General features: G+C 44.6%; 1 pseudogene; it reads right to left on the bottom strand.

Moving 5' to 3' along the window:
• LOC143606154 (NAC domain-containing protein 90-like) lies at positions 1-25,287 on the bottom strand (annotated as a pseudogene).
• Positions 25,288-25,586: the final 299 nt, after the last annotated feature.

Raw genomic sequence — 25,586 nt, 5'->3', positions numbered from 1 at the left:
CTACGGCCTTCTATCAAATGCCCTCGAACTGTTTGATTTTAGGTAAATTCGACACAAACTTAATTCTTTCATCAACTGCATTTTGTTAATTTTTTGTCATATAACAAAATAAAGTTAAAAGTTGCATGAATGAGAATATATACAACATGTATAGAATAAAAACTTATTTGAGTTGAGAAAACCCGTAAAAATTCTATATAACATCGTTTTTTTTACATACGTAATATATGTTGCTACATTTAATACAAAACATTGGAAAATAAATAAAAATGTTCGATTTTTTTTTTTTAACTTTTAAACATATTTTTCAGGAAAGAAAATGTAATTTTAATTTTAAAATTTTTATTAAATTTAATTGTGGATCAAAAGTTTCAAACTTCAATTAAAAACATGTGATTAAGAATGAATTATTAAAGTTTTCTCAACTTAAATGAGTTTTTCTAACCCGGGATTTAACAACATATATATGAGCATAACTACATAATATAAAAAGTAAGAAAATGGTACAACATTTATCCTGATTACAAGAATCTTTGCATGATAGAGATTCCTCTAGTAATTAAACATGATTAATTCCACAAACAATAACTTCCAACTAATTAAGTCCATTACCAGGACTCCACTAATTACTATTAAACACGTGATAAAAAAAAAACCCTACTTTAGTTTGATTCTAATGATCCGTAACATCTGTTGATCCATATTTTCAAACTCGTGACATGTTCTTCAACTTGCTGATTTAAACCCTAAACCCAATCCATAGCTTGGGACCGTATTTGACTACCCAAGTCCAATTACTCAATAGTCAATATGGACTTTCAAAGATGCAGGCAGAGCACAATCCCCCCCCCCCCCCCCCCCCCTAATAGGGCTGGCCCTCAAGGAGGGCATAGTGATCGATGGACCCCCAACCCGACACCCTGCTAAGCTTGACATTTTAAAAAAATTATTATATATATTTTTATAAAAAAAATATATGTATTTTTGATTTTTAAACTCAATTTCTCGACTCTTTATATTTTTATACATAAATTATTTGCATAACTCAAATCATAATCAAGTAAATCCATTTAAAAATTTAATTGTTTAGACCTAACCAAAAACCTTTTTGATTAAGACCCCAAAAAAAATTTCTTCTTCGGCTCAAAATCTTTTTACAATTACCGGAGATGGTCCTGCCCTTTAAACAAGGTCCTTGACTTCCACCACCCCCACCCCTTCATGATCCCCAATACAAAAGTCCAAACTTCGCCATTAAATGCAAGTAAGCATGCGGAGTTTCGGATGGAGAAGGTAAGATTGAATTCGATGTGTGGTATTTTAACAATGGAGCAAACAATAATCTGACGAGAATAAAACTGAAGTTTCGTGATGTAGATGAAAACGTGACACGTCATGAGATAAAATATCCATGATGGAAACTAAAGGTAAAGGCTCGATTTTATTCGATTACATACATGGAGATCAAAGGATGTTAATTAAGAGGCATACTACATTCAAAGGCTTAAAAACACTATTATAACACTTAGGCCGCGAACGGAAGTAGATCTTCAGATGACTTGCACAGGATGAATTCACATATATTCGACAATAATAATATGTTATTATTAGATGTACTAAGGTATCCTAATCGAGTTTAAAACCTATTGTGAAAACGAGTCGGTCAACTAGTCTCTAAGCAACCACTATAGCCTTTTTCAAAATGAAACACAGATGTGGTTCCAACGTTTAAACGCCAGTCAAAAGAAACTAAAAGAAATCCAAAAGGCGATTAGAAAAAAAATCTATAACTAAATTAGCAAATAGAGAGAACCGTAGACTTAATTTATATTTTCATTCATATCTAATTTAAAAAACTACATTACCTTATTATAAAGGCTTAAAAACAAAAGAAGAGAACAATTGTCATGACCATACTAATTAACCAACCCACTATTAATTAAGTAAAAACAAATAAAAAATAAAAGATCCCACTCCATGCATGTCAATGTTGTTATGGCGCATACAGGGTCATCTCAACATCCTCGGAGGCCTAAAACTAACTAAAATATTGAGGCCTTTTTATATTATTTTTTTTATGCGTATAGCGCTAGAGAGCATACATGCCTTATAGAATATGAATGATATACCATGATAATAAATATGAAGCAATTATCGTTAGCTTGTGGCTTATCATTGAGTTACTAATTCTAAAAGAACTCTACTTTCAAAATCTCATAATATGTAACTCTTATTTAAGATGGAGGCCCTATAAATCTTAAAGCCTAAAGTCATTGCCTCATTTAGCTTACCCACGAGACGACCATGGGCACGTATCAAACACACTATCAAACAATGTGTGATCCAATTACTCTTATGTTACTTCATGATGTGACGTAAGTATTTCATGATTTCATCCTTCTTTTTTAATAAACGGGCAAACATGAATGTCAAAAGATGTTCTTGTCCTATAAGCGGACTTTCCATCTACGACTCATAAATTGTTCACTGAATGTTCGGATCTTTACAAACCTATCGTTATTTATTAAAACACAAATGGATGTTTTAAAATTTTATTTTCTTTTTCTAATTTCATTGAGCACACAATTTAGTTTTTCTCTTGTAGATTATAATATTTATTATCTTAAAACTTCTAAATACATAATTTTGTTCTCTGTTTCAAAATAGAAGTCGTGGACAAACTCAATTTGAATTACACTATTTTTAAATCAATTAAATAAACAACAAACAAGAATGAAAATATATATAATCCCGTGGGTTTCCTGATACTATTTGAGGATTGATCTTGAAAAGCATTGTATTCATTCATCTTCCATTTGGTCTTTGTTCCAGTAGGAGCTCTACCATTGTAGAAAACCATGGTTCTTTTAATCCCGATGGCTCGAATTACTAAAAGAGTAAACAACGCTCGGCGAGCCAGTGGCTTTCCAGTAGCCCAAACTCGTGAGGCGAGATGGTCTTCCTCCTCGCGCTTCGTTTTCCTGTCTCAAAATGAAAAAGAACCATTGTTCAGGGTCTCCTTGAGAACACCCTCCGGCGTATAATAGGTTCATAAACATTATACGTGAGATGAAAATTGTTCATAAATATATATAGTAACACACAAAGGTGGAATTTCCTTATGTTAAGGTTTATTCTCAACAAATCAGTCTCTCGAATTTTCTGTTTGAATTATGTTATTAATGCCTTCTAAAAATCTGATATAAAAGTTGTGTTAGAATTCTAAGCAAACTAATAAGTGCTCTCGAATTTTCTGCTTGAATTATACGATTTTGTGCCTTTTAAAAATCTGATATAAAAACTATGTGTTATCGTATTCTCACGTGTATCTAAGCAAAAGATAGTATTATAGTTTATGAAAATATTTCAGATTTTAGAATCACACCACTAATAACTTTATGGCTTGGACACCAACTTATAAGATTACGGATTGAAGAAACGTGGATCTACTCACTGGTAGCAGATCTACTTTCCTCGGGTATGATTAAACTGTTTCACCGATGGTTCCTCTGAGTCCGTGTTCTTCCACCTACAAAATGAACAACGCCGTTACTTACCCCTCAGAAAGGGACAGAGGGGTCCTCTTTGGGGTAACCCTCCGGCGTGAGAATCAGTATCTTTGTGGAGAAGATAATAATGTGTGAGTCAGTGAATCTCAAGAGTATTGCTGAATCGCTGAATACTCTTGATTGTGTGACTGTGTGTTTTCTGTAACTGACTCTGAGTGAATATAATTCAATATGATTGAATGTGATATCACTGCTTGTAACTGTCAATGATTGAGTGTGAATGAATGTGTCATCAAAGTGGAGTTGATGCTGTATTTATAGTGCTAGGGTTTCCACTGGTTGGGCTCAGCCTCGTTGGCCTCCTCCAATCGCACTGCGCCACGTGTCCTCTGGGACACCTGGCGCTTTCTCGTTGGTTGTAATCATGTGGTAGCACATGTGTCATGCTGAGTTGTCGACCTTTCATTTGGCAGCTGTCAACATCAGCATATTCTTACTCCTTAAAAAGATGCCTTCTGGAAGATTGTCTGACGTGCACAATCAAGGTTGCCCTGATCCTGATTTGGATAAGGACGAGGTTGATTATGTGTACGTGTGATATGCGCCCATCCTGAGGATGCGCGAAGTCTTCTTTTTATTCTCACTCGCAGATATTTCATGCGCAGGTGTGATATGCACGAGCGTGTGATATGCGCCGCGCGCTGGTGCGCCACGCGCATATGTGACGTGCAAGAGCATGTGATATGCGCCGCGCGCATATGTGATGCGCGAGCATATGATGCCTGAGCATGCTTTGTATGCGCCATGCGCCTGGGTTTTGGCTTTGTGCCTTCATAATGTCTTTATCTTGTGGGTTGACCCGCCTTGCTTGGTGGCTTTGTGCCTTCATAATGTCTTTATCTTGTGGGTTGACCCGCCTTGCTTGGTGTTGAGGCGGGTACATACCTCTTCAAGCCCCCCAGTCTAATGTGTGTCTTATCTTGCGCGAGCGTGGTAAGATAGATATTAGACTCACTGAATTGTCCTTTTATAGGGGGTTTTGTCGTTTTCTTGGTTGTTTCCATCGTCGCGCGAAGTTCTATCCATTTGGTTGAAAACGAAAGGTCCAAACACGTGGTTGGTTGGTGATGACGTGCGCCGTAAACGTGTCAGACGTTTCGTGTGCTCGAGGTGCTACAGTTGCCTTTCACGTCCCCTCACACAGCTGTCTTGAACACGTGTCGCACTCGCATTGGTTAGTACCTGCGAGTGGGGGCGCGTCTCTGTTCCGTGGCAGGTCGGTTACATCTTTTTGTCCCCTCACACAGCTGTTAGGGACACGTGTCGCGCCTTCGTTGGGTTGCCCCTGCGAGTGGGGGCGCGTGAAATCCGATCAGCTGCCACATTTCTCTCTCCTGGGCCTATAAATGCAGGCCCTTAGGAAATTTTTATCTTCATCTTCATTGTTGCTAAAATTCAAGTTTCTGCTTTCACATTCTGGTTTGAGTGTTTACATCGATTCGAATCCTCGATTATCGGCTATTACAGTTGTATGTCTGATAGTTCATACTCGTCTAGCCCTTCAATCACCTCCGTTGCCTCTCGAAGACGCCGTGTGAAATCTGTGGTGATGTCGACATTGAAGCAAAAGGGGAAGGGGAAGAAGGTTGTTGAGACCACATCGGAGGAAGTAGGGAGGACCAAGGCCACCAAAAGGTGGAATGAAATCCCCTGCAAATTGAAGCAGGCAGATCTCGACAACCTCATCACCTCTCAGGGCTTTCCCACCCTGTTTGGCTGCATGTTGCCTAGGTCCGGGCAAACGGCGGCGGACCCACCTGCCGGCTATATATCCCTATATAGCCACTTTTTCACCCACTGCAACCTTCGTCTCCCGATGACAAGGTTTATGGGTGCACTGCTGAAGTTCTATGGGATTCACATATCCCAAGTCCATCCGTTTGGACTCGTGCGCGTGACTCACTTTGAGTTCATGTGCAAATCCCAGCACGAGGAACCCACTCCTCGGCGCTTTCAATATTTTTATAAGGCCAAGATCCAAGACAATTGGATCTCTTTTATTCCTCGCAGTCAGAAGGTGAAGTGCTCCACTGTTTCATTCAAGAGCCTTCATGACTGGTCTGAGAGGTTTTTTTACATTAAGGCCGGTGTGATCCCCATCCGTATGACCATGCGCTCTATCACTTCTGCGCCTGCGGATGAGGGTGTCCTCAAGAACCCAACTGGCGCATGGGTTAAGAAACTGACCGCCGAACCATCCCCCGCGAAGAAAATTTGCGAGGAGGCGCTGGTTGGGGTCGGCATGAGCAGGCTCTGGGCCGACAGCGCGCTTGAACCCGTTATCCAAGTCGACGGGTTGTGTAAGTTTTTTTTTTTTTTTTTTTTTTTTGCGAACATCGTTCTTTTGCTGATATCATTTAACTTGTCTTTGCGCAGTCACCAAGGATTACATCCTTGCCGCTTATGATGAACATGTGGAGGGCGGCTCCGTCGAACTTGGCGCTGGGGAGGTTGGTTTCCCGGATCGCTTCGATGACATGTTCATCCCAGTGGATCTGGATTTTGACTTTGACGGTGACGCGCCTGGTAAGCCTTCGCACTCCTGCTCATTCCTTTAGAATACCCAAGTTTATTAACAGTTATGTCGCTTGTTTTTGTAGATGCGCTTGAAAACTACGAGCTAGAGCTCGCGGAAGAGGAGGAGGAGGAAGAGGAGGCGCCCCTACTAAAGCGCAAAGCTAAGGGGAAGTCTGGCGCAGGGGCCAGTAAGAAACAGAAGAAAGATGACACCCCTGTCGCTCATCCCCTTGCTCAAACGAAGGGACCTAAGGAAACCCAGGTGTTTACCACAAAGGTTTCTTTAGCTTCTCTGCCTGTGAGAGTGGGCAGACCTCCTGTCCACTTGAGGTATGGTGGCGTCGCCTCCTCCTTTCGCGCGGCTGAAGAGAGAAGCAGTGCCGCGCCTGCAACAGGTATACTTATTTATCTTCATCTGGCTGAATTGTTATTAAACCTTTGCTCCTCTAAATGTTTGCAGAGGCAGCGACGGTAACAGATCAGCCGCAGGCGCCACAAGGTGCCACGGCTGCGCCGGGGGCTCCATCAAAGTCCCCTGTTCTACCCTCTGAAAAGGGTAGAATGGATTTTATGGCGATGTTCGATGCGCGAACAGAATTGCGCCAAGGTAAGTTTTGCACATATGTCTTCTGAATTTTTTCCCTTTGGAGTCAGTCATAAACACTTTTTCCTTGTTTATTTGTTCATAGGAGTTGTAGCTGGCGCAACAGTTGCTGGTGATACTCCTGGCGCCGCTGCCGGCGCCGCTGGTTCTGGTCCTGCTCCTGCTAGTGCTGAGTCTCCCCTTATTGGGATTACCAAGGAGCAGGAAACCGTATTGCGCGCCGAACTTGCGGCGTCGAGACCTCCCTCGCCTCCTCCTGCACGCAGCCCTCCCCGCGAGGCTGGTTTGGATCCTTCCAGGTCGCAGGAGAAGAGGCCTGTTGAAGAAGATGAGGAGGACGAGGGGGTTCAAGTTGAAGACTCCTTGGGAGACCGCGCCAGCCCTGTGATGCCGCAGGTGTTCGCAGCGCAGACTTCTGGTGGGGCTGGCGCTGCCTTTCCTGCTTCATCCCCGCAGGTATGTATTGATTTGTTGGTGCGCTGCGCGTACCTCCATATAAGTATGCTTTATGACTTAGAAATTTTCTTGTGTTTTGCAGGAAGGTGACCACGTTTACCGCCCGAGATGGAATATTAATGAAGAGAGTTCCTTTCAATCCATGGGCGTATGCGAGGACTTCTGGGCTCATGCCGTGCCTCCTACTGAAAGGAGGTATCAGGAGGAGCGCACCCGCGCGGACTTGCTGAACGACCATGTTTTCGCTGGGTCGGCTTTCTTTGCTGCTTCCCAAGAGCTTCGTCGTGATTATATTAAAGTACGCGACGCTCTTGTGGAAGCCCAGCGAGAGGCTAAGGTGGCCGCCTGGAACCTGTCTGATGCTCGCGCGCGAGCTGAGAAACTCCAGGCGGAGCTCAGTGAAAACCGAGCAAGTGCCAACACCGCATACATCAAGCGCGGGCATGAGCTCCAAGCTGCGCGGGAGAAGCAGCAGTTGGCGGAGGCCGAAGTTGCCAAGTACGCGCGCAGAGTGCGTGTCTTGGAACAGCAGGCCGAGGCGCGTGACCAAGCTATCGTCCAGAGTATCACTGAGAAATCATCACTGGAGAGCGAGGTTGCGCGCCTGAAAAGGGATTTGGCGGCCGCGCAGGCCGATAGAGATGAGGCCTTGGCGACGGCGGCGTCTAGCCAGGAAGCACTTGGTGCTGCGCAGGCGGAGAAAGAAAAAATTTTGGCGGCAGCAGCGTCTGATAAGGAGGAACTAAAAAAGACTAAGGAAACTGTTGAGTTATTAAACTCTCAGGTTCCTGCCCTCGAGACGTCTGTTGCTGGCCTCGCGCAGGATCGCCAATGGCTGGTGTCACAGGGCATGGCTCGCTGCGCTTTGGCGATGAAATATTCCGCCGAGTTTCAAGCCCTTGTGATGGACTGCAATGCCGCCGCGCGTTTGGTGGGCCGAGTTGAAGGGTTTACGGATGGGTATGAGTATGGCATGTTGAGGAAGAACCCATCCGAGTACCCTTACAAGAGCGATGCGGCCTGCGCGGACATGGCCGCGGTGGGGGAAAAGTATATGAATACTCCCATCCCCATCCTTATGCAGGTACCTTGATCTTAATGAGTTTTACTTGACTAACTTTTCTAAGTGTTTTGTACTCATTACTTTTCTAATGATTTACAGATAGCTGCGCTTGCTGACCAGCCCGACCTCGGCGCGCTAAAGAAGTTGCTTGATGATTGCGAGAGGGCTGGTGGCGATGATGGTGGCGCGGGGGATGTTTCCCCTGCCAGCGGCTCTGGCGCGGCGAAAGAATCTGCTCCTGACACCGTTGTGATCGAAGACTCCAATGAGGAGGAAGAACTTGACTATGGTCAGTTCGGGGATGAGGAGCAGACCGCGCCAGATGCTGCGGGAGATGATGAGGGTGATGAAGCGGCTGACGTCGACGTGGAGACTTGAGAAGCCCTTCATCAAATTTTGTATATTTATTTTTTATACTTGTAATTTGTAACTCATCATACTTGTAAATTTCGATCCAATGGAATGAAACTTGTTCTCTCCTTTTCATATCTTGCGCATTTCCATTCATCTCTTCATGTTTGGTTGTATAGATATAAGATATGCTTGCACGTTAAAATAAGAACAAGGTTGTAAGGAAATTATTCACTTAACCTCTGTTCTATTTTGTTTGTGGTTTTCGCAGTATCTTGCTCATGCTGACATGCGCGCTAACTTTTCGTTATTTCTTTTTCGCGCGTCGTTGTCGCGCGGTATGGAAGTATGAGTTTAGCCATTACATGTCAGCTTGTGTTACTCAGATATCCACTATGATTCCTCGCGCGGCCTCGACCTGAGACCTTAACATGATATGGCATGTACTTTGCCTTAGTTGTGTTTAAGGACTTTTATGATCAGGCTGCGCGGGATGTAAGATGGATGTTTGTGAGTGTTTTGAGCTAAGGCGCTTTGTTTTGGGCTAAGGCCCTGACGTTTTTAGAGTTAAGACTCATTAACGTGTTTGAGCTAAGGCTCGTAAGTTTGGGCTAAGGCCCTGGCGTTTTAGAGTTAAGACTCGTTAACGTGTTTGAGCTAAGGCTCGCGCATGTATGTTTTACTTCGCTTTATTTTGTTTTGAAGTCAATATAGTGTTGTCATATTGTTCCAATTTAATAAAGGAAGTGTGAAACATGTATGCAAAGGTAATAGAACAAATATTGAAAGATAGCGCGACAAATATTGAAAGATAGCGCGAATCATCATTCATGATGGCTTAAAAGCCTTGATTACAAATTTGAACTTTTTACATGAAGCATTTTCTAAGTTGTGCCGCGTTCCACGCGCGCGGTATCTTTTTTCCATTCAAATCTTTTAAAGTGTACGCGCCTTTCCCCAAATCTTCTGAAATTTGATAAGGTCCCTCCCAATTGGGGGACATTTTTCCTGGGGGTATTGCGCGACTAGCTTCATTGTTTCGAAGGACAAAATCATTTTTCTTGAAGTGGCACTCTTTAACGCGCTGATTATAATATTTTTCCAGCTTTTTCTTGTATCTGGCTTCATTAATGATAGCCGCTTCTCTGCGCCCTTCAAGCAAGTTAAGGTCCAATCTTCTTTCGCGCTCGTTATCAGTTTTGCTCATCATGAGTACCCTATGGGATGGGCATCCAATTTCTGCTGGGATCATAGCCTCTGTCCCATAGGTTAGGCTGAACGGGGATTCGCCATTGCTAGTTTTGCTTAGTGTCCTGTGCGCCCACAGGACATTAGGTAACTCTTCGACCCAAGAATGGGATTCTCCCTCCAACCTTTTCTTCAGCCCATTTAGCAAACTTTGATTCGCGCGCTCCACTTGACCATTCCCCTGAGGGTGGTAGACGGACGTGAAGATTTGGTTGATGTGCAATTCTTTGAGCCAGCTTGATATCTTCCTGTCAGTGAATTGTTTGCCATTGTCGCTCACAATTTCCATGGGAAGGCCAAAACGGCAAATGATGTGGCTCCAGATAAATTGCTTCATCGCCTCAGCTGTGATTTTTGCTAGTGGCTTGGCCTCAACCCATTTTGTGAAATAGTCTATCGCCACTACCAAAAATTTCACTCGCCCTTGCGCTTGCGGCAGGGGCCCCACAATATCAATGGCCCATTTGTGGAAAGGCCATGCGGAGGTGACTGGAATCAAGTTGTTCTTTGGACGCATGGTGTTTGGCGCGTAGCTCTGACATGCCTTGCATTTTTGGATTTCTTTTAGCGCATCCAAGTACATGCCTGGCCAATAGTAGCCTGAGCTCATCGCCTTGGCAACCACCATGCGCGGACCAGCGTGAATTCCACAGATTCCTTCATGAATCTCCCTAATCACATAGGTTGCTTCTTCAGCATCCAGGCACTTCATGAGCGGTCCAAGATAAGAGCGCCGATATAATGTACCATCAAGTAATTCATAGTTCTGTGCCTTGTGTCTTATCTTTCTCGCCTGTGCGCGATCGTCCGGTAACTTCCCCTTCTTCAGGAATTCCGTTATTGGAGTTATCCAGGATGAAGGGGTTGTATGAATTACAAGGACCGATTGCGTTTGCACTGACGGGCTGCTCATTACCTCCACCCTGACATCTTTGCCAAAGTGATCAAAATTAGTTGATGCCATTTTACTCAACGCGTCAGCGGACTTGTTTTCGCTGCGCGAGATGTGTATGATTCTGAAGAAGTCAAACTGCTCAACGAGCTTTTTTGCCTGCTCTAGATACAGAGACATTGTGTTCTCCTTGGCGTCATATAGGCCGTTGACCTGAGCAGCTACCAAGTAAGAATCAACATGCGCCTCTAGTCTCTTAACCCCAAACTTGCGCGCGATGCGCAGACCAGCCAGCAGGGCTTCATACTCAGCCTCATTGTTGGTACTCTTGAAGTCCAACCTGATAGCATAAGTATATTCATGATTATCAGGGTCCACCAGTTTGAGGCCTGCGCCGGACCCTTCGCTGTTGGAGGCTCCATCAGTGAATAGCCTCCAAACATCTTCTTCATCATTTGCTCGCGGAGGATCTACCTCGCGCTGAGCTTCTTCAATCTTTCCGTATGGGATTTCCGTGATGAAATCCGCCAAAACTTGACCCTTTATCGCTGGACGGGGCTTATAAGTGATCGTGTGTTCACCTAATTCCAGCGCCCACTTTGTCAGCCTTCCGGAGAGCGCGGGGCGTCGCAAGACTTGCTGGATGTTGTAACCAGTCAGAACTTCAATAAGATGACCATTGAAGTATCTATGGAGCTTGCGCGACGCGTGTGTTAGTGACAAAACTAACTTTTCCATGATGGAATAGCGCGTCTCAGGGTCTGTGAGCACCCGACTCACATAGTATATTGGCGTTTGTATCCCCTTGCGATCCACCAATAATACTGTGCCGATCGCGCGGTCTCCAGCTGACAGGTACAATGTAAGGGTTTCGCCAGGAAGTGGAGCTGTGAGCGCTGGCAACTTTATGAGACATTCTTTTATCTCAGTGAAAGCTTGCTCAGCCTCAGGCGTCCACTTGAATTGGCTCTTCTTCAAACAGTTCCTCAAGGTGTTAACGAATGGAGTAGATTTGCTGGCGTGGTTCGCTAGGAACCTGTTGATTGACACCAATCTACCATTCAGTTTCTGAACCTCTTTCATGGTGGATGGTGAATGCATGTCAATGATGGCTTCCACCTTTTCAGGGTTCACCTTGAAACCATCCTTAGTGACCATTACACCAAGAAATTTCCCCTCTTCTGCGCCGAAAGTACATTTGCTCGGGTTGAGCTTCATGTTAACTTCCGTTAGGCGCTGAAGAGTTTCCTCGATGTCTTTGAGCATTTGTCTCTCCTCCCTGCTCTTGATCACCAAATCATCAACGTAGACTTCTAGATTTCTTCCGATTTGTTCACTGAAAACCGAATCCATAAGTCTCTGGTAGGTTGCGCCCGCATTCTTTAAACCAAAGGGCATTTTTGTGTAACAAAAAACACCCTTGTCGGTTCTGAAGGCAGTCTTGTCTTCATCCTGTGGTGCCATTTGAATCTGGTGATAGCCTTTGTAGGCATCCAGGAAACATTTTAGCTTGAATGGCACCACGGAGTCCACCTTTGCGTCGATGTTTGGGAGGGGGTAACAATCTTTCGGACATGCTTTGTTGAGGTCCTTGAAGTCAATACACATTCTCCATGACCCGTTGCTTTTCTTTACCATCACAGGATTGGCTACCCATGTCTGGTATCGGATCGGGCGGATGATGTTTGCGCGCAACAGGTCCTCCACTTGCTCATTCATGGCCTTCGCCTTTTCATCCCCCATGATTCTCTTTTTTTGAGCAATTGGCTCCACCGACTTGAACGTGTTAAGAGAATGTTGCGCCAAGTCTCGCGGGACCCCCGTCATATCGGAGTGTTGCCACGCGAAAACCGACGTGTATTTTGTGAGCAACTTTTTCATTCTCAATCTCGTTTCGTCTGAAATGGTAGCGCCAATTGTGACCGTTTGCTCTGGGAATTTTGGGTTTAAAATCCACTTCTCTGGCGCATTGTCAGCCATTGGAAGTTTCATTCTCCCTTCCCGCGGCGTGCTTGTCACTGCGCACAAATGATCGCGGTAAACAAATGTTACGCCTGTTGGTGTAGGGATCCCCAATGCGCCGTGAGCTGGCGACGGTACAGCATTAAATTGGGCAATCGTTCCCCTACCCAGGATCATATTGTGGCATGACGTGGTGGGCAAGACCAAGAAGTTAACAACTTCGGCTCGCTTGTGCTCATCATCCCCCATAGTTAGTTCAAACTGAATCTGGCCTAGGGGATGTATGATTTCATTTGAGACACCACAGATTGGTGCGTTCACAATTTCGAGCCGCGCTTGGTCTGCCGGGTCTAACTTTCTGAAACACTGCTCATACATAATGTCAGATTCGCTTCCAGTGTCCACCAGGACCTTTGACACTTCGTAATGAGCAATGTGTGTGGTGATGACTAGAGGACTGCTTATTGAAGGGCCTCCCCTGATTCTTGGGAAGATGACTTGCTCCTCGCGCCAATCTCCGTGGATTTGCGCGCTTCTTTTTTTGACGTCTGCCCTTGTCGTCCCCCCTCAGCCACACAGATTCTTTTATATTTCTTGTTGGCAGAGGCTCCTTCCGGTTGCTCATCTTCTATTCTTTGGTTTTTTACCAAGTGAGCCAGCCTGCCTGACTTTACATCCTTCTCGATCGCATCCTTTAAATGATGGCATGCGTCGGTGTTGTGGCCCGGGGACCTGTGAAATTCACAATATTTGCCAGTGTTTTGCGGTCCCTTGTAGTGTAGTTGCTTGGGGGGCTTGAATTGGACATTCTCAGTACTTAACACCTGTGAAGGTGTTTTAGTGAGGGGCGTCCAAATTCTTGGCAGAGGTCTGCTAGGATCTCTGCCGCCCTCCCTCTTGTCACCCTCCCCGCGATTACGAACTTCTTTCTGGGGCTGTGGTGAGGTTGGTTGCGCTTGTTTTTCCGCAAAAGGAAAACTTGTTGGCTGCAACCTGGACCATACAGAGTTCTGTTTGGCCCTCTTCTCTTTACTGCGCGGTGATTCTGCCTGATGCGCTCTTTCTCTTGCCCTATCTTGGGCAATCTGTTTCTCATTTCTCGCGAAAACTCGCGATGCCTCCATTAACTTGGCCCACGTGGTGGGCATACCATCTTTGCTTACGAGAGCCCGGCGGAGTTGGTCACTGCGCGCGCCTTGTATAAAGGCCACGCGCAGGAGCTGCTCAGTTATACCCCCGATTGCCAGGGATTCCTGATTGAAACGAGTGATGTAATCTTCAATCGTTTCATCATTCCTGCGTATGCAGTGCATGATGTCATCAGGATCGCGCGTGTGCCTGCGCTGCTGTACGAAGTGGGCTTGGAACTTTTCTAATAGTTCCTCGAACCCATCAATTTGCCCTGTCGGCAAGCTTTCGAACCATACCCGCGCGGCGCCCGTGAGGCAGCGAGCAAACATATGACACCATGTTGGCATCGTCCAGCTCTCTAGGTTTCCCGTGTTATAGAAACCTTGCAAAAAGTCATCTGGATCTGTTGTGCCATCATATTTGCCCAGACCACTTGGCATCTTTGTCTTGTGCTGGATGGGAGCCTGCGCGATGCGCGCAGTAAACTTTGAGTGTTTTACCAGGATGGCTGGTCTGTAGGGCGTGGTTACGTCCACTTGCCCTCTGATCGGTGGGCTGTAGGGCATGTGCAGATCCAGATCTGCTCTGGCTCCAGGCGCCATGTTCACAGGCGCGCGGAGCTGTGAGCCTCCTGCATGAGTATCCCGTGTCTTCCTCATGCTATGCACTTCTTCATCACTGAACTCAGTGTGTGCAGTGTGAACAGAATGTCCCTCTTCCGGCGCGCGCGGCCTCTTTGTAGTCTGCTTATCAAAAGCCTGCCTTTGTGTTTGGTCGGCTAGCTTCTTCTGCTTGACCATTTCGTTGTACTTTTCAATCAGACGCCGCTGCTCGTTTATGAGCCATTCATTCGGATCATTTGCTTCATCTTCTGGACCCATTGGTCCTTTCAGCTTCGCGCCGGCCATATTTTGTAACGTGTGATCGTCTGGAGGAGTTTCAGTCTGGCCGTGAGGGGTTGTGACGAAGGGACGGTTGCTGGTGGTACGCGTAGAATCACGCGGAACCCTCAGAACCTGCTGTCCGTCGTTAACACCCTCACGTTCAATATCCTCCAGAGCTTGATCAACGTTACGAACTCCAGAAACCATGGTGATTGATTTTTTTTTTTGTAGATCTGGATGAGATCTAATTGCCGTTTGTAACAGTGGATGGCGCCAATGAAGAAACGTGGATCTACTCACTGGTAGCAGATCTACTTTCCTCGGGTATGATTAAACTGTTTCACCGATGGTTCCTCTGAGTCCGTGTTCTTCCACCTACAAAATGAACAACGCCGTTACTTACCCCTCAGAAAGGGACAGAGGGGTCCTCTTTGGGGTAACCCTCCGGCGTGAGAATCAGTATCTTTGTGGAGAAGATAATAATGTGTGAGTCAGTGAATCTCAAGAGTATTGCTGAATCGCTGAATACTCTTGATTGTGTGACTGTGTGTTTTCTGTAACTGACTCTGAGTGAATATAATTCAATATGATTGAATGTGATATCACTGCTTGTAACTGTCAATGATTGAGTGTGAATGAATGTGTCATCAAAGTGGAGTTGATGCTGTATTTATAGTGCTAGGGTTTCCACTGGTTGGGCTCAGCCTCGTTGGCCTCCTCCAATCGCACTGCGCCACGTGTCCTCTGGGACACCTGGTGTGACATCTGCCCTGATCCGACCCGACCCAGGTACCCGTTTCTCTGACCCGATCTCTTTCTTTTATGATTTAATATTTATTTATACTTATATTTTATTTTTAATAATAATATATATTTTCCTTCCCGCCTCTTTCTCTCTCTTTCTTTCCGCCGTCCCGTCCCTCTCCTTCTCTCATTCCGCCTTCTTTTCCCTCTTGTCGCCGTCCCGCCCTTAAGCCTTGTTTCCCTCAACTCTTTGCTTGTCCTTTGGTTCTTCCCGCCTAAGGATGTCTGCAGCTCCACGCGCCAGACTCCTTACATGGAAGCCTGCGTGAAGACATCTTGTTCCTGCGATGCGTGAAGAGAACTCTTCTCGCAGCGCGCTAAGAATGCATGTTCTTCCCGCAATGCGCTTAGAATTCTAGTTCACGCAGCACGCTAAGGATGTGATTCTTCCCGCAGTGCGCTAAGGATTGTTGTGCCAGCCTTCGCGCTCGCGCACTCAGCCTTCCCGCGCTTAACCCTTGTATCTTCTGTTTAAATCTAGCCGTTTGCTTTTGTGTTGTCTTATCTTTTGAGCCGTTGACCTAACCTATCTAATGTCTGAATAGTTACTTTCGGCGCAGCATGCGTACCAACCCCATTGGTTGGTAGAAAAAGTGACTGACATTATCTTTTGAGATCTGCTTTTTCATGCTTGACCAGTACCTTTATCTGATCCGCCCATGCTTTTTACTGTTCCCTGTCAGCTTTATCTTGCCCCCTGCAGCTGCCATATCTTTTGATATCTTTACTTTTCAGAACTTTTTACCGTTGATATCTTTTCTTTTACTTTTTGAGATCTTTTCCCCTTTTTCTAGGGTTTGTGTCTCCTAGGGTTTTCCTATAAATAATAATAATATTTTCATAACACATCGCACACAAACACTTAATCTCTCCTGTTCTCTTGCTCCTTGCTCTCTCTGCCGTCTTCCTCTCTGCCTCCGTCTTCCTCCCTGTTCTGCCCTGCTTTTCCGGTAATATATATATATTATATAATAATTTACTTATTAATTATGCTAACTTATTATCAAGACTTAAAACAGATCGTTAAAACAATAATCTTAATTATAGGTTAACTTTGCTTGTTTAAGAGTTGATTCTTGCATATCTTTCACCGCATCGTTTATCAAGTGAGTTATCTCGTATCTAATCCCTTTTTGCTTTTAATGTTTTGGGATGTTCATGTGTTCATACAACTTAGAGTCTCAAACTTGTTTATGAACTTTAGTCGCGCAGTATCCCATGTGTTGAGGACGTAGACTTGGCTGTTTATTTGTATGTGTGGATCATTAACCGTATGGACGGTCTATTCCGCAGTTTTCATGGTACCATTAGATGAACACGGGAGAACATTCGTTTATGATTTTCTCTTTTGTTTACACATGCACAGTTAGTCTTGTTTGTGAGCTCAATTGTGAGCACTGGCAGTCTTGTCTCTTAGAGTTGGTCCCGATCAGATTACACCCTTGTTGAAAACCAGACATACACATGTTGCGCGCAGATTTTATTGTTATCTATGTATTGTATTAAACTTGATCTCTCACCAACACGCAAGTGTTTGACGTTTATTTTAACACATGTTCAGGTTTGCAGTAGCTGTTTTGGAGCTTGTGGACACGTAGGACGTTTTTACTTTTGGACCTAGAATTAAAATGTATCAGGACAAGTTAATGATGTTTGAATGTTATAATTTATAATATATTGATTTATGTTTGATTTATGTTCTTTATTTTCCCCGCTGCGCGTGCGCGATAAAATGTGTATTAATAAATATTGACACCAATAGTGTCACGAGTAATGAAACAATATGTGGCGCCCCGATGTATAATCCGCCTTTGGTCGGGGTGTTACAGATTGGTATCAGAGCTCGTTGACTTTAGGATAGGTGGTTAGACGTAACGGCCTAGAATACCTAAGAGTCCCTTCTCGCGCATGAGAGAAATCTCATGTTTGCGCGCTTATTGTTAATTACTCGTTATTTATGAATATGCTCGCACTTGCGCAGTATATGATTTTATGTTCTATTTCGCGATATTTCGATTTTGGTTGAATTTCGATTTTTATTGATTTTACTTACATATTCGTTTGTGGGATTTGAAAATCCGAAAAGTCATGGTGATACATGAATAGTTGATTTTCAATTTCCATTTACGATTATGTTCTGAGGTTGGAGACTTGAAAAGTCATGGTGATACATGAATTGTCAACCTCCAATACTCATTTTCTTGTATATTTTATATTGAAGATTGGAAAGTCATGGTGATACATGAATCGTCAATCTCCAATACTCGTTTACTCGTATATTTTAAATTGGGAATTCGGAAAGTCATGGTGATGCATGAATTGTCGATTTCTGATTCGAATTTGTTACCTTTATTAAGTCTGCATTTTGGGTCATTTATTTTACTTTAACTTTTGATAGCATCTAACTCCGTGAAACCAAGCTTTATAAAGTTATACTTTGCGATAAAACCAAGATATTAACTAAAATTAAAACTTTTATAGAATGCCTCCGCTATCTCGCCGATTTCAGAGAAGAGAAGCCTCGCGCATGCGTAGACAGCAACGTTCCCAGGAAATGGCCGCCGCAATAGCCCAAGCTTTGAGCCAAAACAATACCAACACCTCGAGTTATAACATTAAGACATTTAATGCGGGTAACCCTCCAAAGTTCACAGGTCTCGAAGGAGCCACCGTGATGCTCCAGTGGCTCGAGAAGATAGAAAACACTTTCCTTCACACCCAATGCCCCTCAGACAGACGAACCCTATATGCTTCCAGTGTCCTGGAATCCAGAGCGCTTACATGGTGGAATGGAGTAGCCCATGCGCGTGGCGCAGAGGCTGCTTCTAGCATGACATGGGAGGAATTCAAGGAAATTCTTACGCGAGAATTCTGCCCTCCCAACGAAGTTAAGCGCCTGGAGGAAGAATTTTGGAACTTGAAGCAGTACAGCGGTGAAGCGCGCGAGTACGCGACGCGCTTCCACGAGCTAAGCTTACTGGTCCCTCACCTTGTTACCCCTTCACGCCGAGCAATCGAGAAATTCCTTGGGGGTCTCCCCATGGAAATTCAAGATTCTGTATGGGCCAGAAACCCAGTTACCCTCTCTGACGCCATTGAGTTGGCCGCTGTGCTCAGCGACAACCATGTCAGAGCAGGAACTCTGTTCCTGCGGGGAACTGAGAAGACCAAAACCACCAAAACTGTCCCTGAACCCGCAGAAACCAAACCAGAACCCTCAAACCGTAACAACCTCAAGCGCAGGCGCAAGGCCTATGCGCTTACCAACCCGCCCATTGTCCAGCAACCCGTTTACCAACCCCCAGTTTACGCGCCTAACCCACTGTCAACCTACCCAGCACCTCCTGCAGTCCATAACTATGCCTTAACCAATCCAGCACTCCCTGCCCCGCCAACTAAGAAACCTTACACAGGAAACCATCCCTTTTGCCCAACCTGTAGATTTCACCACCCAACCCAAACCCCGTGTCGACTTTGTAACCGATGTGGCCGTACTGGTCACACTGCTGAGAACTGTAGAGTCCTTCTCGCCAATCCAATTGCGCCAACACCACCAGTCTACCCGCAGAATCCACAACCAACCTACCAAAACCCACGACCCAGATCGTGCTTTAACTGCGGTGATCCCAGTCATTTCCGGAACGCGTGCCCGAGACTGCAAGTGCAAATCACACAAGTGAATCCGGTGAACCAGATTTCGAACCAAGTGACGCGTGGACGAGCTTTTAACATAACCGCGCACCAAGCGCAAGCGAATAATGACGTAGTTAATGGTACATTTTTGCTTAACGGATTTTATGCTTCTGTACTTTTTGATACTGGCGCCGATCGAAGTTTTATCTCTCGCGCCTTCGAGCAGAAGCTTGCGCGACCGCGCAACGATTTAAAAGAAGATTTTTCAGTTGAATTGGCTAATGGTGAAATTATTTTAATTAACTCAGTGATTAAAGATTGTACGCTTAATCTTAACGAAAACGATTTTCTGATCGACCTCATCCCTATGCCTCTTGGAAGCTTTGATGTTATCATTGGTATGGACTGGCTCTCGCATAATCGCGCCGAAGTTATTTGCGCCAAGAAATTGATTCGCCTACCTCGAGAAAATGGTGATCTTTACATTTACGGCGAAAAACCCTCCAGTGGTCTTAAACTTATGTCTTGCGCCGAAGCCCAAAGACTCATGCGGAAGAAGTGTATTGCATTTCTAGCCCATGTGGTTAAACCTGCTGAAGAGGAGAAGCTTCGCGATATCCCTGTTGTGCGTGATTTTCCTGAAGTTTTTCCTGATGATCTTCCTGGTATCCCTCCCGCTCGTGAAGTCGAGTTCCGTATTGATCTTGTCCCTGGTGCTTCCCCCGTAGCTAAATCTCCTTATCGTCTTGCACCCGCTGAGATGCAAGAATTGGCCAGCCAACTTCAAGAGTTGACTGCTAAAGGATTCATTCGCCCTAGCTCTTCGCCCTGGGGTGCTCCGGTGTTGTTCGTTAAAAAGAAAGATGGATCGTTTTGCATGTGTATTGATTACCGCGAGTTGAACAAACTCACCATTAAAAACCGGTATCCCTTACCGCGTATTGACGACCTCTTTGATCAACTCCAAGGTGCCTCTTGTTTCTCGAAGATTGATCTCCGCTCTGGCTATCACCAGTTGCGCATCCGCGATGAAGATGTTCCGAAGACTGCTTTTCGAACTCGTTATGGCCATTTTGAATTCTTGGTCATGTCCTTCGGTCTAACCAACGCACCCGCCGTTTTCATGGATCTAATGAATCGGGTGTGTAGGCCTTTCTTGGATAAATTCGTGATCGTGTTTATCGATGATGTTCTGGTGTATTCTAAGACCAAGGCCGAGCATGAGCAACATCTTCGGTTGGTGTTGCAGAAGCTTCGAACCGAGCAGCTCTATGCTAAGCTTTCCAAGTGTGAATTCTGGTCTGATGAAGTACAGTTTCTTGGTCATGTTGTAAACAAGATGGGTATTCATGTCGACCCATCCAAGATTGAAGCAATCAAGAACTGGATTACGCCATCCTCTCCTTCTGAGATCCGTTCCTTTCTAGGCTTAGCTGGTTATTACCGGCGCTTTATTTCGAACTTCTCGAAGATCGCTTTGCCTTTAACAGCTCTGACGCACAAAGGTAAACCGTATATTTGGGGCTCGAAGCAAGAAGAAGCCTTTCTGACGCTCAAGCGTTTGTTGTGTAAAGCTCCTGTTCTTGCGCTACCTGAGGGTAATGATGATTTTGTCGTGTATTGCGATGCCTCCAACCAAGGTCTCGGTTGTGTTCTTATGCAACGAGGCAAGGTTATCGCTTACGCATCAAGGCAACTCAAAATTCATGAAAAGAATTATACAACTCACGACCTCGAACTTGGTGCAGTTGTTTTTGCCTTGAAGATCTGGAGACACTACCTTTATGGTACTAAGTGTATCCTCTACACTGACCATAAAAGCCTTCAGCACATCTTTGATCAGAAGGAACTTAACATGAGGCAACGCCGATGGAACGAACTCATCAGCGATTACGATTGTGAGATCCGGTATCATCCTGGTAAGGCTAATATGGTAGCCGATGCGCTCAGCCGAAAACCCTGCCAACTTAACTGTATCTTGCCGCGCACCCAGCTTCACTTCGCGCCGATTCAAAGCAACCTTGAATCGCGTATTCGTGACGCGCAGCGCGCATCCATCAGTAACGGTAACCTTCGCGCCGAGTTAGCGTGTGGCGCGGAAGCGCACTTTGTCCCTAATCTGAGTGGAATTCTCTGCTATCTTAATCGCATCTGGATCCCCTTTGATGAGAATCTTCGCGCTGATATCCTGAGTGAAGCGCACAAATCTCGGTATTCTATTCATCCTGGCGCTGATAAGATGTACAAGGATTTGCGCATAACTTATTGGTGGCCCGGTATGAAAAAGGATATTGCTGTGTTCGTAGCTAAATGCCTGACTTGTTCTAAAGTGAAAGCTGAACACCAACGCCCATCTGGTTTGCTCGAACAACCAGAAATTCCTACGTGGAAATGGGAATGTGTAGCGATGGACTTTATTACCAAGTTACCTTTGACAGCAAGCAAGCATGATAGCATTTGGGTAATAGTGAATCGATTGACTAAGTCTGCTCACTTCCTGCCCATTCGTGAAAACTACCGTGTTGAGCAACTCGCGCAGCTTTATGTCAAGGAAATTGTCTGCCGCCATGGTACTCCTTTGAGCATCATATCCGATCGCGATGGCCGTTTTATATCTCGCTTTTGGAAATCTCTCCAATCTGCGCTAGGAACTCGCTTGGACATGAGTACGGCATATCATCCTCAGACTGACGGTCAGTCTGAGCGAACTATTCAAACTCTTGAGGATATGCTCCGATCTTGTGTTCTTGATTTTGGAGGTAATTGGGATTCGCACCTGCCTTTGATTGAGTTCTCTTATAATAACAGCTATCATTCCAGTATCGGTATGGCCCCATTTGAAGCACTTTACGGTCGTAAGTGCCGCTCCCCGATTTGTTGGAGCGAAGTGGGTGAAGCTCAAATCACAGGACCCGAACTTGTTCAAGAGACAACCGATAAAATCGCCAAGATCCGTGATCATCTGCTGACTGCCAGAAGCCGACAGAAGAGTTACGCAGATCGTAGGCGAAAGCCTCTCGAATTTCAAGTTGGTGATCTTGTTCTCCTCAAAGTGTCGCCCTGGAAAGGTGTTGTCCGCTTTGGGAAGAAGGGTAAGCTTGCTCCTCGTTATGTTGGTCCATTCAAGATTCTCGCGCGTGTGGGAAAAGTTGCCTACAGACTTGACCTGCCGCCCGCGCTCAGTAATGTGCATCCAACGTTCCATGTATCCAATCTCAAGAAGTGTTTAGCTGACGAGAACCTTCACATTTCACTCGATGAAGTTCAAGTTGATGAATCTATGCATTTCGTTGAGAAGCCTGTTGAGATTATGGATCGCGAGGTTAAGCAAACCAAGCGCAGTCGTATCCCTATCGTGAAAGTTCGTTGGGAGTCCAAGCGCGGAGCCGAGTTTACATGGGAAAGGGAAGATCAAATGAAGATCAAGTACCCGCACCTGTTCTCTGCGCAACCTACTTCGAGATAAATTTCGGGACGAAATTTCTTAAAGTAGGGGAGACTGTGACATCTGCCCTGATCCGACCCGACCCAGGTACCCGTTTCTCTGACCCGATCTCTTTCTTTTATGATTTAATATTTATTTATACTTATATTTTATTTTTAATAATAATATATATTTTCCTTCCCGCCTCTTTCTCTCTCTTTCTTTCCGCCGTCCCGTCCCTCTCCTTCTCTCATTCCGCCTTCTTTTCCCTCTTGTCGCCGTCCCGCCCTTAAGCCTTGTTTCCCTCAACTCTTTGCTTGTCCTTTGGTTCTTCCCGCCTAAGGATGCCTGCAGCTCCACGCGCCAGACTCCTTACATGGAAGCCTGCGTGAAGACATCTTGTTCCTGCGATGCGTGAAGAGAACTCTTCTCGCAGCGCGCTAAGAATGCATGTTCTTCCCGCAATGCGCTTAGAATTCTAGTTCACGCAGCACGCTAAGGATGTGATTCTTCCCGCAGTGCGCTAAGGATTGTTGTGCCAGCCTTCGCGCTCGCGCACTCAGCCTTCCCGCGCTTAACCCTTGTATCTTCTGTTTAAATCTAGCCGTTTGCTTTTGTGTTGTCTTATCTTTTGAGCCGTTGACCTAACCTATCTAATGTCTGAATAGTTACTTTCGGCGCAGCATGCGTACCAACCCCATTGGTTGGTAGAAAAAGTGACTGACATTATCTTTTGAGATCTGCTTTTTCATGCTTGACCAGTACCTTTATCTGATCCGCCCATGCTTTTTACTGTTCCCTGTCAGCTTTATCTTGCCCCCTGCAGCTGCCATATCTTTTGATATCTTTACTTTTCAGAACTTTTTACCGTTGATATCTTTTCTTTTACTTTTTGAGATCTTTTCCCCTTTTTCTAGGGTTTGTGTCTCCTAGGGTTTTCCTATAAATAATAATAATATTTTCATAACACATCACACACAAACACTTAATCTCTCCTGTTCTCTTGCTCCTTGCTCTCTCTGCCGTCTTCCTCTCTGCCTCCGTCTTCCTCCCTGTTCTGCCCTGCTTTTCCGGTAATATATATATATTATATAATAATTTACTTATTAATTATGCTAACTTATTATCAAGACTTAAAACAGATCGTTAAAACAATAATCTTAATTATAGGTTAACTTTGCTTGTTTAAGAGTTGATTCTTGCATATCTTTCACCGCATCGTTTATCAAGTGAGTTATCTCGTATCTAATCCCTTTTTGCTTTTAATGTTTTGGGATGTTCATGTGTTCATACAACTTAGAGTCTCAAACTTGTTTATGAACTTTAGTCGCGCAGTATCCCATGTGTTGAGGACGTAGACTTGGCTGTTTATTTGTATGTGTGGATCATTAACCGTATGGACGGTCTATTCCGCAGTTTTCATGGTACCATTAGATGAACACGGGAGAACATTCGTTTATGATTTTCTCTTTTGTTTACACATGCACTGTTAGTCTTGTTTGTGAGCTCAATTGTGAGCACTGGCAGTCTTGTCTCTTAGAGTTGGTCCCGATCAGATTACACCCTTGTTGAAAACCAGACATACACATGTTGCGCGCAGATTTTATTGTTATCTATGTATTGTATTAAACTTGATCTCTCACCAACACGCAAGTGTTTGACGTTTATTTTAACACATGTTCAGGTTTGCAGTAGCTGTTTTGGAGCTTGTGGACACGTAGGACGTTTTTACTTTTGGACCTAGAATTAAAATGTATCAGGACAAGTTAATGATGTTTGAATGTTATAATTTATAATATATTGATTTATGTTTGATTTATGTTCTTTATTTTCCCCGCTGCGCGTGCGCGATAAAATGTGTATTAATAAATATTGACACCAATAGTGTCACGAGTAATGAAACAATATGTGGCGCCCCGATGTATAATCCGCCTTTGGTCGGGGTGTTACACCTGGCGCTTTCTCGTTGGTTGTAATCATGTGGTAGCACATGTGTCATGCTGAGTTGTCGACCTTTCATTTGGCAGCTGTCAACATCAGCATATTCTTACTCCTTAAAAAGATGCCTTCTGGAAGATTGTCTGACGTGCACAATCAAGGTTGCCCTGATCCTGATTTGGATAAGGACGAGGTTGATTATGTGTACGTGTGATATGCGCCCATCCTCAGGATGCGCGAAGTCTTCTTTTTATTCTCACGCGCAGATATTTCATGCGCAGGTGTGATATGCACGAGCGTGTGATATGCGCCGCGCGCTGGTGCGCCACGCGCATATGTGACGTGCAAGAGCATGTGATATGCGCCGCGCGCATATGTGATGCGCGAGCATATGATGCCTGAGCATGCTTTGTATGCGCCATGCGCCTGGGTTTTGGCTTTGTGCCTTCATAATGTCTTTATCTTGTGGGTTGACCCGCCTTGCTTGGTGGCTTTGTGCCTTCATAATGTCTTTATCTTGTGGGTTGACCCGCCTTGCTTGGTGTTGAGGCGGGTACATACCTCTTCACGGATGTACGCACGCGAATGGTTATTTGTACACGAAAGTGAATAAAAAGACGTGCTAATTAAAGTTTTAAATGAAGTACTAACGAGGAAGATCCCACGGATAGAAATCGTAAACATTAAGCTTGAGTATGACTGTGTCGATACTTTGCTGCAATCTGCTTGTGCCTGGTTTTATCTTTTGCTTTAGATAGAACGATATCAACTCTTCCTCGGTTGGGTAGAATCTAAACCCGGGTGTCACCATTTCTTCGGTGCGATCTAAATTAGTCGTACGTGTGTTTCGGCTTTCTTAGCAAAAATGATCAATATATAGTCGTTGTGGGTGAGTGTATGTATTCAAGCCGATTGAAAGGAGAAAAAAGGTACAACAAATTTCCATGTATTTGCTGGGAAGAATCTTTTTTTTCTTTTAAATTGCTTCCAAATTAACATTATTGTCTTGCTTCTTTTGAATTAAAAATGTTAACTTTTAAACTCAGTGAAAACCATAATATTATGAATATGTTCGAGATTATGTACAATAATGTCTTAACGTACGATAAG

Source organism: Bidens hawaiensis, unplaced genomic scaffold (assembly GCF_021521415.1).
Source record: "Bidens hawaiensis isolate Kalapana, Puna unplaced genomic scaffold, B.hawaiensis_p1.1 tig00073214_1, whole genome shotgun sequence".
Lineage (NCBI taxonomy): Eukaryota > Viridiplantae > Streptophyta > Magnoliopsida > Asterales > Asteraceae > Bidens > Bidens hawaiensis.
This window is presented reverse-complemented; position numbering and strand designations above follow the sequence as displayed.